This window comes from Rattus norvegicus, chromosome 15 (assembly GCF_036323735.1).
Source record: "Rattus norvegicus strain BN/NHsdMcwi chromosome 15, GRCr8, whole genome shotgun sequence".
In the NCBI taxonomy this organism is placed as follows: Eukaryota; Metazoa; Chordata; class Mammalia; order Rodentia; family Muridae; genus Rattus; species Rattus norvegicus.
This window is the reverse complement of record NC_086033.1, coordinates 58490375-58502210: the sequence shown is the minus strand read 5'-3', so window position 1 is coordinate 58502210 and position 11836 is coordinate 58490375. Positions and strand designations below refer to the sequence as shown.

The following is an 11836-nucleotide window of genomic DNA, read 5'->3' as shown; positions in this document are numbered from 1 at the left end:
CTATGTAAGAAGAAGGAAATCAACATGCTAAGAGACCCTAAGGCTGTAACATTATTGTGCTTAGGAACAGTAGAAAGCATGTTGTTTGGTGGTTTCCTTTGTTTCTTTGGGTTAAGACACATCTTTCTCTATTTTGTTTTTATTTGTGGTATATCTCGTGTGCTGGTGTGTATGTGTGTGTGTGTTTGTGTGTGTATGTGCATGTATGTGTGTGTGTGTGCGCATATGTCTCTATATCTGTGTGTGTGCATGTGTGTGTGCGTGCATGTGTACCTGTATAGGTGTAGAGGACAGAGGTTAACATTGGGTTACTGTAGGTCTCTATCTTATTTTTTGAGGCAGGGTCTCTCACCAAATTTAAAGCTTACAAATAGGACCCCGTGACTGGGCAGTGAGGGCCCCACCAAAGGATCCTGCCTTCCAGTGCCTGCATTCTAAGGCACATATAGCCATGCCTGGCTTCTTACATGGACACTGAGGGTCAGAACTCCGTTTCTCATGCTTGCAAAGCAAATATTTTACTAACTACTCCATCTTCCAGCCTGATTAGTACAGTCTTACAGATCCTCGCCTTGAAAGGTTACGAAAAGCATCTTTGAACATTTCAGTGAACATACGACGTATGTTCACAGAAATGGAAGTACTGCCCATCGCACACAGTCCTGTATTCACCACCGCCATGGCTATAAATGGGAAAGGAATGGTTGAGTAGCAGACGTGAAGCAGGGCATCCTGATCATGTCTAACCCCAGCATTTGCAGCTAGCATCAATAACCAATGCTAAGTCAGGGCCTTCCATCAGTTTATCTGTGAGCAGACAATCTCCACACTGAAAATGTGTCTCCCGATGACCGGCAGGGAGGCTCGAATGTTGGGAGAAGGAACATCAGCTGACTCTGCTTTGTGACACAGGAGTCCCAGTGAGCCCCGGCGGGGAACTGCAAGCACCTCTTCCTCTCCCCCCACCCCCCATATTTATGAGGTCTCAGAGAGCAGTAAATGGAAGCTAAAGCAACTCAGACTGTGTTCACAAAAGCGCTTGCAGCCTGCACTTAAGGGTTCGACATTGCTTTTAAATTTTCTTGAGAATCCCATACATGTCTACAGCAAAATATGACCATCTCTATCCCCCCTTCCACAGGTCATCCCCCTACTGGCTTTGTCTTCTCTTTCTTCTTTAATAACCTACTAATTCTCACCAGTGCTGCTCATACATGCTTGGAGTGGGGGCCACCCACTGGTGCGTGGGAATCTTACCTGTGCCTCCCTTACATCCTCAGAAAGGGGTGATTCTTCCTCCTCCCACAACTGTATCAACTGCTCCTCAGTAAGGGGTAGGTCCTACACGTCTTCTGTCCATCTCAGCCAGAGGTCAGGTCTGTGCTGGCTTGACTTCTGTGGGTCTTGTGCTGGTGAGCACAGCTATGGTGACTATGAGAGAGCAACAGGCATGTCTTGTCCGGAAGACAGCATTTTCAAAGCACTCCTCCCCAGCCTCCAGCTCTTACCATCTCTCCTCCCCTTCTGTGGTGTTTCCTGAGCCTTGGCAACAGCAGAAAGGGTTAATATACATGTTTATGGCTGAGCATTCAATCTCTGATTCTCAACACTCCAACCTATCATGAGACTGTCTGTTGCCTACTCCACTACAAAAACAAACTTCTCTGACCGAGAAGTTTTACGGATAAGTTTTTATGGCTAAAAACGTAAAGATATAGAAGGTGATTTGACAGCATGAACATTTAGCAAAATAACAATAGCAAGTTCTACCCTGGGGCCTGTGACCTCCTCAGCCATGGGACTGGGAAGGACAAACAAGCAAGAAATTCATTCCTGTACAGCAGGCCTCAATTCAACCAGAAAACTATTCGCTAACCCATGACAGTTGTGGCACTCTTCCACCCGTGAGCACGTCCTGTCTGGTAGGTCAGGATTGCGTGCAAGAGTAAAACCACTAAGCCCTTTTCTCCCTTAGGGAGGCACAGTTAAGGGCTGGTGAATGTCACAAAATCAGAATGGTGACACATGAATGTGACTAGATGGGATGGACATTGGGAACACTTCAGGTTATGGCGCCACACATCAAAAGAGAGGGCAAGTGCCAGCACAGTGCTGGATACTAGGACCAAGTGTCTCTCCTTGTGGGCCCTGCACCAGATGCTGTGCGTGACGCAGGTCAATATTATAACAGCTGCCACTTGCCTCTGACAACCTGTGGCCTGTGGACAAGGATGATAAAGCCCTGTGAGATGCTCTGAGTGGCAGAGTTAGACTCCCGGAGTGAAGTCTTCCCTGACACTCAAGCCTGCTCTTGTCTACGATTCACCATAGCGGTCCCATGCTGTAGATATAAGCAGGTGTTATTCACCATGGGGAGAAGGCAAAATAGACTTTGAGGAAAATACACAGTGTATGTCTGGGGTGTGGTCTCAGTTCTTTCGCATTATTTATTCTTAATTGCCTTCACAAAATTCCAAGATAATCTATCATGCAGACCCTGCTAACAGAAATCCACTGCGTGGTGAACGTAATTGACTTGATGCTCAAGTTTCTGATGCTCACGGATGTCACTAGAATGTTCTCCTTGGGGAGGACGAGGCAATGTCAAGCCCTGTCTCTCTAAGAACCACTGACGAGCCGGAGTCCAATTACACCAAAGTTTCGCTAGTCCCCCAGCCTATAGACTCTATGCCAGTGGCTATCAACCTTTCTAATGCTGGGACTCTTCAATACAGTCCTCACCCTAACATAAAATTATTTTGTTACTGCTTCATAACTGGTTTTTTTTGAAGCAGTTATGAATAGTATTGTGAATATCTGATATATGACTCCTGTGAAAGAGTCATTTAACACCCTCCTCCACCCCACACACCCCACATATGGGGTCAGGACCCACAGGTTGAGAACCACTGCTGTGGGCCCTCTAGAGTTCCCTAGGACAGTACAATTAGGGAGTCACATATATAACTGATTGGGAGGAGTAACTGGATACTCAGGTGATGGTCCACACCCCTCCTTCTATGAGGGATCCTGTTGTGGTTTGCCCTGGAATTATTTGTATTTTGATGCTAATTCCACTGCCCCAAGGACAGCTACTCAGGACTCAGATGACTTCACCAGAACCTTCTCCCCATTGAATTTGTAAAATACAGGATAGAAGGGGGCCTGTCATTGGAGGAGAAGGAAGGATGGGCGGGAGAGAAGTTTGAAGGAGGGGGAGAGACTGGAATGGAAAGGAGGAAGAGACAGGAGAGGGAGAGGGAGAAGCCGTGGCAGGACAATGGAGGCTGATGTTAAGATTCCGCTCTGTGTATTTACAGGTTGTTATTAATGTTCCTAAGGGATGGATGGTACTGGGCTTTGTATGTTTGGGTGGGCAATTATATCTTACTAATTGAATCTAAGGTTATTGTGTTGTGTGTTCTTCAATGTGTCGATTTAAGTGTAATGGAGTGTGGGGCGACTGGTCTGGGCCACCCAGAGTTAGGATGTGTTTCCACCAAGATATCTAGGAGATATCTTGGGGCACTGCAGTGCCAGACCTAGCAGAATAAAAGACAACAGTACTTTTTTTTATTTTTTTATATTTTTACAACAACAGGATCCTCAACAATCAATAAAACTAACTGTGATGATCTTCTACAAGCAGACACAAACTGTTCTTATCAAGGTGTGAGGTGTTTGGCTTGGAGGGTGGTACTATACAACACGCTGGGTGGTGATTTTGAAGAGTACAGCCTCCTTCATTAAGGGAAGTCAGGTAATATCTACTCCCCTACTTTCCAGAAGCTAAGAAGGTGTGATCTGCTTAAAGATGAGTTACGGTCCAATGGGAGACTTCCAAAACAAGTAATAGGCAGAGAGGATGGGGCACTTTTGGCTGTAATACCACCAGGATGCTTAAGGTGGTAGCCATGGTTGGTACAAATGGTACAAAAAGGTCAGTAGGGACAATTGGGAAGACTCCAGAAGAAACCAAGAACCTGGTGAGAGGAAGTGTGTCCAAGAGAAGGAATCCCCCTCAATAGCCATTGTGCAAAGGATAGTGTTCAGTGCCCTCTAACCCAGGCACTGAATATGAAGGCACAGGCAGTGGAGCCAAGGTGGCTGTGAGGGTCCAAAGCTCCCATCCAGGTTCTGCCCTAACCATGGAGTTCCTGTCTTTCATGTCTGTGACATAGGCTTGGTGTTTTCTTGGTTAGGAAGTGGGTGGTGCAGGTTATTACGTCAGAAAGGAAGAGATGACCAGAGACTGGTATACCTGTGGCCCCAGGGGATAAAAAGCTTCTGCACACCTGACCCTGCCTCCCTCCCCAGCTCACCTCTGCTGTCTTAGGGCCAAAGACCTAACCCTGACACCTCAGTCCTTTAGACCTGAGGGAATTTAAGCCCAGACTGTTCATAGATCCCAATGCCAGCTCCATCTCTCTGCACATTCCCAAGTCCCAAGTCCCCAGTCCCTCTCTCTGAACCAATTAGAGGGTCCATTCTATACTCTTCAGTCTGCTCTGAGTGACTCCTTTTGTTAATGACCCAAGCCTTCTGTTTCTTAATGCCTGAAGCACTGTTCTAACTGGAGATCTTCTACATATCAAGAATCTAGAGTGGTCTGGGCTCATGGTTTCAGAAGTGTCAGTTCATTACTTGGGTAAAGAGCTTGGGTCTGGCAGCATAGTTCACTGCATGATGGTCAGGAAGCACAGAAAGAGAATGCCCTCCCTCAACTGGTTCTTTAAGGTCCCAGGTCTGGATACGGTCACTATTCAGGGAGGGTCTTCCCCCTTACTTAATCCTTCTTGTAAACACCCCATAGACACACTCAGAGGTGTACTTGACTAATATCCCAGGTCCATCTAAACCCAATCAGCTTGTGACCAAAATTAGTCACTAACTGCTGTCACTAACCACTGATCCGAGGCCAGAGCCTGGCCTCCAGGAGACATCACCAACTGTAGTTTCCTTAGGATTGTCTAGGCTTCTTAAATCTGTCGGGCACACACAGTGATGGATGAACTTCCAAGTCGTGCTTCTGCTTATTCTCAAGCATGTTAAGTCCGCTCTCTACTCAGAGCCACCATGTGGCACCTGTCTCTGTAAAGCCCTCTCCAGTCCCACACAGCTCCGAGCTCCACTGTGCCAGGTCCTTCTTCCCCTACCCTTCCTTTGCCAATGTCTTCTAATGGCCCTTCTTGCCCGATGCATGTGATTCTCTGTGTATTGTTTAGCACCATGTGTCGTCCCCCCAGGAGACTATGAGCCCAGGGAGATTGGAGCTCTGTCTCATTCAGTGAACAGGATTAGCTTCTGACATATTATAGAGAACTCAAAATACTATTTCCAAATGAGGAAAAGGAAAATAACAATACTTTAACCATTCTGTAGTTAGGGCTAGTCATGGGCTTATCACCAAGTTCTTCCAACATATTCCAGAATTCCAACCCCTGAATGACTATGACAGCATTGTGAATGTCCAGTCATACAGTGTCTCCCACGGGAATACAAACACAAGGACGCCATAGCTCAGCAGATCACAGCAAACCAACAGTTAACTCTGACCCTCTCCTTTGGGTAGAAAAACACCATTTCTTCTATATATTTTATATACATTTCAGCTTAGATCTGTTAGGGGTACAGAAACCCCTTTCACTACGTATTTGATATTAAACTTAGAATTAACAGATTTCACAACCTAATGTATGATGTTCAATAACAACCCAAACACCACCTCTCTCTCCTTCTGACACAATAGCCATCGACTTTCAGTGACCACAGGATCCCAGTTCTGAGTCTTGGAGCCTATTTCACAATCCCTCACTGTGCAGAGACTCTCTGACAGTCTTTCAGAGGTGACTTTGAGAGGACAATATTTGCCGTCCTAGGGTTAGGTTGTGTAAGCTGTCTGAAGTCGTCTCAGTCATGTATTCCCAAGAGAAAGGTGTCTCTTAAGATTAACTTTCTTTCTTCCATACTCCCTTACTTTTAAAATGTGTAAGGGCCTAGATTAAATTCTAGCATTACACACACACACACACACACACACACACACACACACACACACACACACACCACAATCCTTTTCTTCTAAGTCTACAACACAGAGACAGGGTTTAATTCTCATTTCTAAGTAAATTTCCACTTCTCCAACCTGGTCTCTGTCTGTCTGTCTCTGTGTCTCTGTGTCTCTGTCTCTCTCTCTCTCTCTCTCTCTCTCTCTCTCTCTCTCTCTCTCTCTCTTTCTCTCTCTCTGTCTGTCTCTCTCTGTCTTTCTTCTCTTCTCTCTCCCTCTCTCCCTCCCTCTCTTCTCTCCTCCCTCCCTCTCTCCTCCCTCTCCCTCTCCTCTCTCTCCCTCTCCTCCCTCTCCCTCCCCCTCCCCCTCCCTCTCCCTCTCCCTCCCCCTCCCCCTCCCCTCCCCTCCCCCTCCCCCCCCCCCTCTCTCTCTCTCCAAACAAGAACAGGCGATCCTTGATAGTCTCCTTACCCGGGTCCTGAGTGGATGCTGCAAGCAGAATGCAGTGCTTGGGACAGTCACTAGGTGGCGTCTAGCAAAGACACTGCAGGAAACTTTTCCTGAGTCCTCCATATTGGCTGCTGTCATCTGGTGGGCGGATTGGAGTTAATCTGCCATCTGTCTTTATTTTGCTAACTTGCTCAGTCGGACACCACACAATTGGGTTGTGCAAATGTGGCTCTCCAGTAGAGCAATTACAGAGGCTCTTTCCTAAACAGCCTCTGGTGGAGCCGGCCTGAAGCATTCCGGCTCCCTTTGACTGGCTTCACTTATAGGTCTTGTTATCTTCAATGCAGATGAAAAATTGGTCTGAATTTGAAGACACAACAAGGCAGGGCTTTGCTTTCCAAGTTGAGACCCTGCCAATCGACATGCTGCAGGGAGCATGGGCTGTTGCAGTGCAGCCCACAGAGACCGCTGCCTGTGCTGTGAGGACATACAGTGTGTGTGAGGCTGCTGTTGATGATGTTAGCATAATACCCAAGGGAGAGGGAGGAGGAATGAGTAGAGACGCATGTGGCCAGAAAAGAAGCAAAAAGGAAGGGCGAGGGAAGAGTGCGGCGTGAAGTGGTATTTGCTGTTCTGTGATTATCCCATAACCTCAGTGGCTAGGAAGAATTTGGGATTTTTGTTGTTGTTGTTGTTTGCTTTGTTTTGTTTTTTGTTTTTTATCATCTGTTCCTTGACTCATGCCTGCATTCCTTTACTTGCTGTGTACTAAAGACCTACTACTCTCTGAGACAGGGATGAAATTGTTTGACATGCTCTGGGTGCAGGGAATGAACTCACCAATAGCCACCGCTCTCTTGGAGCAGGGGACAGGGGAAAATGGGGGTTGGGGATGGAGGTTGACATATTTACCCAACAAACAGAACGTGGTGTCTATGGAGAAAGGGACACATGAGATGCTGTTTAAGCCCAGGATGATAGCTTCCCTTAACTTGCGAGTCCAAAAAGAGTATCTGAAGATGGTGACCATGAAGGGGATTTTACAGTAGGATTTTGTTGTTTAAGTGTAATAGGTGAAATGTTCTGCTCTGCGGTTAGCTGGTGCCAAACTGGCATGTGATGGTCAACCAGAAGGTTTTATATAGCAAGAGATGAAGAATCCGGCCCAGGTCCTGATTAAAACAAGCGGACAAACAAAGACAAGCAATTCTCTCATCAACGCATAAACTGAAGCTCTTCCTGACTCTGCGCTGTGTTAGCTGCAATTTGTCTTTTCTTTCAACCTGCCTTTCTCATCTCCCTCCTCCTCTTCCTCCTCTTCCTCCTCTTCCTCCTCTTCCTCCTCCTCCTCTTCCTCCTTTTCCTCCTCTTCCTCCTCTTCCTCCTCTTCCTCCTCCTCCTCCTCTTCCTCCTCCTCCAAGCACTGGCTTTTGCTTCTACTGCTCCCACCAAAATTATATTGCGACCATCTTGCATGTGTAAGTACATTTTGTGCAAAGCCCCACAGTGTCTGCTGATCCACTCAAAGGGTGCAAGGATGTTAGTGTGCCAGATTACATTGTTGGCTGGGGTAGTTCTTCAGGTTCCAGTCATCATCTCAATTTTTGATTTTGGAAAATTTGCAAGTTAGGAAGTACATAAGAGGCACAAAAAGAGAACAAGAAATGCCTTCTGTGTCTGTCTCCTCCTCCAGACCGTTGATCTTTCAAGTGGAACATCTCTCTTCATGGCTTGGTTACAAAGCATAGAGAGAGAGTGCCTGTATACAAAGGTGTGAGCAGTGGAAGAAATCAAAGGCTGGCCTAGCACTCGGCATGTCTAAGACTGTATGCTGTAACATTTCAGGCAATGGAATAGATGAATTATGTAGAGCTTTCATGTGTTCCTGATACATACCTGTGCTTTTGTAAATGGCCTGGTCTCACAGGTTTTTACCCTAAAATCCAAGCCTATTTGCCTGGATATAATACAACAATATCCAGTAGATATCCAAATACTGTAAGTATTTGAACCCAGAATCATTTAAGGTCATCTTTGAAGAGACGGTTTTTGCCTTCTTTATGCTTTGCCAAGTTTCTCCCTGAGGCTGATTCTGAGGTGGACAACCTTGCAACAGTGGGGTTCTCCTGAGTGAATCTGGGACCCACCAGATGGAGCACAAAGTGTTCGGATTAGAATATATGGTGGTTTGAGCTTGGAAGCGTTTGTGCCCTCCCACTCTCTAGGATCTGCTATCTCATGGATGTGCTAACTTCCAGGTGGCACATGGAGAGGCAATGAGAAGAAAATACATGGTCTGAACTTTGGCAGACATGAGGTTTCCAGGCCTTGCCCAGCAGCCACCACTGTCACCTTGGGCACCTCTGAGGAGGATGCATAGTTGTCACTCTTCTCCCATTATGGTGGGAGGCTTTTGTTATATTTGATTGAACTGACCAAACTCATTCTTGAGTCTTTCCTTCCTCGGTGTATGTGACAGGAACCCTCTTGTCTCTGCCCCTCTCACCCCATGTGACCCTCCCAGGCCTCTGGTAGGCACTTGCTCTGCTCTCTTCCTTTACTCATCACCCATGTCTGAAACATCAGGTCCTCAGGAACCCCGATTTCTCTTCCCCTTATGTTTTTTTTTTTTGAAATATGCTTTCATTTTCTGGTTCAGGCTACATGTGATCTACAGAAGACAGAGCTGGAATCAGGGATAGGGACCACTGATGTGTGGCCTTACTGTGTGTGTAGTACCCCCTTGAGATACACCTAGGGCTATCTAAATTTTTGATAGCCTCACCCCTGGGCTTTCTCCTTTTCTAGCCTAATTTATCTCTCTCAGGAGAACTGACATGCCTGCCCCTTCAACTGCATTTGTAGGCAGCACCTCCCGATTTATGCAATCAGAATGTTCTACATCTATCTCTCCTTCTTGTCCATTCATCTGCCAAATATCATTTTCTTGAGCATTTTCTCCTCACCTGCTGAAGCATAAGGGGCAACAGGATTAAAGATGGCGGACAAAGAGGCGAGGGAGGTGGTTCCATTGAGGAAATGTTTGCCAGGTAAATGTGAGGACCTGAGCTTGGACCCACAGCACCCATGTAAGTCATTGGGTGTGATGGCACATGCTTGCATTCCCAGTCCTGGAGAATGGAGACAGGAAGAGACCTGGAGTTTACTGGCCAGTCACTCTAGACACTCAGTGAGCTTAAAGTTCAGTGAGAGATCCTGTCTCAACTCATGAGGTGAAAATAACATTAGGAAAACAGCATCGACCGCTGGATGCATACATACATGCACACAGTCAGAGGAACACACACACACACACACACACACACACACACACACGTGTGCACACAATAAGATAGTGAGTCTTCTCCAGGAGATGGTAGTCTAAAACCAAGGACAATATGACAACAGATCCTGGTGTGGTTTTTGTGGACTCCTCCCTATTCATTTTGGGGGTTGATATGTAATCTAAAGAGAAACCGTTCTGTGTTGCTTACAACCTGATTTACTAACGTCTCCTCATCTAACCACCTCTGTGAGCCCCTAAGAGAACAGAGGGCTGACATCGGTACTGTGTCCCACAGCTGAACAATCGAACTGGCCACAGAACTTGAGGGGAATGTAGCCTAGGAATTTTCAAATACAGGAGTGTGGCCCAGATGATTGGAAGAGGACTGAAGCCCCATGGGTAAGGGACAAAGCTGAGGAAACAGAACCTGGTCCTGCGCTGTCTGCCTCACTTGTGTCTAAAGCTGAAGAGAACGTTCACGTAGAATTGGTAAAGGGCTTGCCATGCAGATATCAGGACTGGAGTTTGGACCCCCAGTCACGTAATTGTGACTCTATAATGACTTATTAGTTGACAGGAGCAAACAGGCTACATAAAGAATACTCCCAGGAAAAACAGAGCAGAGAGTCCCACAGCTTCCTTCCATCCTGCCAGATGCATCTTCTGTCCAGCGAGTGGTTTTAAATAAAACCTTAGTGATGTGTTTTTAATCACTTCTTGCTTACTCTCCCCCCCCCAGGCCCAGCTCTTGTATTTGTTACTCTTGGACATAAGTAGCCACCATCCAACAGGCCTCTTAGGAAACCAACATCTATGCTAAGGGTTTTCTTTACTGTCAGGGCAAGCACATTCTTCCTGGGCTCCCAATCTCCTTTCACTTAACCCTTCTGCAGCCGCTTTCCTCTGCTTTGGTCACTAGTCCTTTGGACCAGCTGATCCCCTGGATGAGGAAGTCTCTGCCCATCTCACAGTTCAGTACTAGGAGCAGAGTGAGCTGTGAATTCTCTCCTTGCTTGGCGCTGTCTGATATTCAGTGACTAGCGAACACAGGAAAGTCTCCCTTGGATTTCAGTTTTTTTGTGCCAGCATTTTTTGCAGGTGTAAAAACCGACAGAGATGAGGGAAATCTGAGAGAATGGAACATGCCACAAATAGACTCAGCGTGCCTTTAGAACAGGAATGCAGAGATTCGGTAATGGTCCCAGATCTAAAGGGCAGTGCGCTTACCTAACACGCCTATGCTTTGAGCTAAGCAAACAGGTTCACCATCTCCTTAGCAACCAGAATACAAACACGTCTTACCTGAATTATCCAGTCTCTTTGCCAAAGCCGCTCACTGTGAGTGGGGGAGGAGACAGGTGTTTGGTGAAAGAGTCCACATAATAGCATTTATCTCTGTCTCCCAACCTCATTAACACCTCACTTGTCTGATCTGTCAGCCATTGCCTTGACTTCTGGTAAAAGGTTAATACAAACTCAACTTTCTGTCAGTCAATGCCTTTTAGGAGACTGATTAAAAAATATATTTTTTGCAAGGTTTTTCTGGAAAGCTCTATTTATGATGACACATTTAAATGGGCAAACACAGTAATTATAAGTTGCCTCTTCTGCATATGCAGGCAAGACCTTCGTAGTCACCACTGCAGCCCTCTCCCACCATCCCCCAAGGGACTTTGCATTCCTGCTTGTTCCGTGACAATACAGGCCATGCCAGGCACAAAGTGTTTGATGCAAATCATGTCCAGGGAGCCACTTGATTATCGGAACTTGTCAAAAATAACTGGAAGCTCGGTCTCTAACACTTAAGAGTCTGAGAGGTAATGTCTCTAGAGAGAAGCAGCAAATGAAGGAATCCAATCAAGAGAACATGACAAGCTCTCAGAGCTCAGTCTAGAATGTTCTTTGTCTATGACTTTCATCATCTTTGTCTTCCAAGGCTGACTGAGTAGACTCCCAGTGTGGCCCCTAAGACTGCTTTTTGAGCAAGGGAGTCATCACAGTGGATACACACGCCCACACTCAACCTATATATCTTCTTGGAAGAGCCTTCTTAGGGGCAGGAGGACAGGAGCCCAATTGGGGCATGGAGAAAA

The 11836-nt window shown here is 46.4% G+C and overlaps 2 long non-coding RNA genes across 2 annotated transcripts in view; both read right to left on the bottom strand.

Annotated features, from left to right (window-relative positions):
* LOC134482157 (uncharacterized) overlaps positions 1-6261 on the bottom strand; it is a 51992-nt gene extending 45731 nt beyond the window's left edge. Inside the window, exon 1 of the long non-coding RNA XR_010058216.1 lies at positions 1258-6261. This is a non-coding gene — a long non-coding RNA (uncharacterized LOC134482157). The remainder of the gene's footprint in view (positions 1-1257) is intronic.
* LOC102546462 (uncharacterized) overlaps positions 1-11836 on the bottom strand; it is a 209570-nt gene that overhangs the window by 177017 nt on the left and 20717 nt on the right. The gene's annotated exons all lie outside the window — the stretch shown is intronic.